Raw genomic sequence first — 2633 nt, 5'->3', positions numbered from 1 at the left:
TGCATTTACACTAATCAAGAGCAAAGACAATATCATTTTGCAGCGAACTTTCCGTCGAAGGCGCATTTATGGCGATCTTGTCCTGATATTTACAGTGTCAAAGACAACATAAAAGATTTAACCATCAGAGCAGAAGGACGCGGGAAAACTACGCGAAGGACAGCTCTAATCTGTAATTATATTATTGTATATAGTCTACATAAGTTGTTGTTATGATATACAAGAATAAACATATGTATCCACTATTGTTAATTACAAGAATGGTCTTATTTGATATGCACGGTGAATATTCGTCTAAGACTTCAACTCCTATTTTAGTGTTTCAAAAGATCAATTGCGACAGTCGTTCCTGAGAAAATTATAAATAATCACTGATTTCTCCATAGTCGGTGGTAAATAGTTCCCTGGTATTTATTCTGCCGACAATTACGAGAAAAATTACAACATCGACCTGACAAAGAGTCTCAGGATTTGATTGACCGTTCAGTCAACTTTCCGGAGAAAGTCGATCAGAAGAGGGCAATAATCGATCAATTTCTTTCAAAATTCGTTCCGGTACTCAAGTATTAAGGTACATTGGTACATTCGATACAGTCGAATAGTTTTAAATTGTTTCATAAAGTCAACGGCAGGACGAGTAGATACCCTTGAACCTAATTCTAGGCATTCGATTATAATCATCTCAAGTTTGATTGAATTGTGTCGAAATGCCTTGAGTATACATATCAGTATAATCACTGCTACAGATAATGCCTCGAGCAATGGTTACAAAAAGTTGAAGGAATCATTCCAAGAAGGTCGTAGAAAACGGTTTAAACATTTAAAGGAAAATGTTTCTCAAATCAATTTTTAATCCATTACATACTTATTTAATTGTTCACTTATAAGAGGCTATTTAACCACTAAGGGTTATACAAGCGAACCATGATTTACTAACCGGACCACTACGTGAAAATAAATTTCCAATCAAGTGATAAAAATGTTAGTAATTTTTGTCATTAATTTTCAGAATTACATTAAGTAAATTTTCTCCTTTAGGGGATCATCCAGCCTTACTGATAATTATTTACAAAGTTTCGTTCGAATCGATCAAAGAGAAGCACTTGAAACACCAAATAAAATTTTTTGGGATATTTTGGGGGATGATTTCCCTCCCTCAAAGTCAATTTGGAGCTGCTATAAAAAACACATGTCCCTTTTTTTATTCTATTACATATATTAGAGTGAACAAAATCGGCGGCGATCCCTTGAAAATAACATTACTTGTTAGCTGTGATAATGTATACAGTTCTAGAAACGTGTAAAAAGGAATTAATATTTTTCTTACGGCAACAGGAAGCTGTTGAAAGGACAGAGTGCATACGGAGAGAACAGGGTCAAGAATAAATGTCTGGCGATTTCACTGTTTCCTGTATTTCAATAATTTAGCCGTCTGAAAATTTCAAAATCTAGCTCCTTGAAAATGAAACAAGTTTAATTTGCTTATTGCAAGGTCGTTAATATTTTAAATATTCCGATGAGAGTTTCAGGTTTCTCTTTTAGAGCGCTCCTTAAAAAATGACTTCAAATTTAAGATGCACAAGCTGTATAGTTTAACCTTTAATTCGCAGTAAGCCATACGATAAGAAGCTCGTTTATTTTAGAAATTGTGATGTTTCAGGTTTTTCCGACACTTTTTTAAAGCAGATGTAGCAAGAACGAGTAAACCGTTACATTCCATATAACAAGTAGCACATGAAACTTATTGTAAAACTCTGAATTTGAATTAATGCCTTTTTCCCTTCGCAATAATTACATGGCATGTAAGTCCACTAACGTAATGGTTAATTATAGAGATGGTAACTAATAATGAATGCTCATGTCGAGAATTACACAATGATATCAGTTGCGATTGAGGAAAGAAAGATATAATAATATGTTATTTAAACAATATATAATTAAGCATTAAAGTCATATTCTTGTTGAACGTTGAAATTTGTATTGTCCATTCTTCGGCATATTATCTTAACTCATGAATGATTTTTTCAATATTCAATTACTTTCCTTTATCTCAACATAAAGCACAATCGCGATGACTTACGCTTTCGCCGTTACCGAATGACTGTAATTAAACTTATAAATCTTTTTACTGACCTAATGCAGCAAGCAACCCAATCTCTTTAGAGATCTTGAAAGTTGCACATTTTTATTAATTTAAAAGAGGCCATAACCGTGAGGCAATAATGCGAACTAAACCTGAAACTTGATAATATAGGTAGCAGAGAATGTAACAATATCCTCATTCAGTTATTCAAGCAAGGTACCATTATGTACGTTTCCGACTAACTACGTTTATGCAGCCTTATTTCCTCAGGATTTATTGCCAAATAGATAGGATAAAAATATGAGGTGCTAATTGAAAAAATCATCATCGTTTAAATGGCTTTTCTTAGTCGTAATCAATTCTTATAAGCCTTAAGGACTTACATACGTAACATAGTGTATACCTATTGTTCTGACTGTTGCTATGAATAATGGCGTATCACTGTCGACTTAATGAAATATTCATATTGACCCTAATAAATGTGGGAGACGGGTATGCAAAACGTGGAGAAAATTATAAAAAGGGTAGGGACGAGTCATGAAACACGATA

The sequence above is a fragment of the Orussus abietinus genome, unplaced genomic scaffold (assembly GCF_000612105.2).
Source record: "Orussus abietinus isolate OABI.00-Male unplaced genomic scaffold, Oabi_2.0 scaffold32, whole genome shotgun sequence".
NCBI lineage: Eukaryota > Metazoa > Arthropoda > Insecta > Hymenoptera > Orussidae > Orussus > Orussus abietinus.
Note: the sequence above shows the minus strand (reverse complement) of the source record.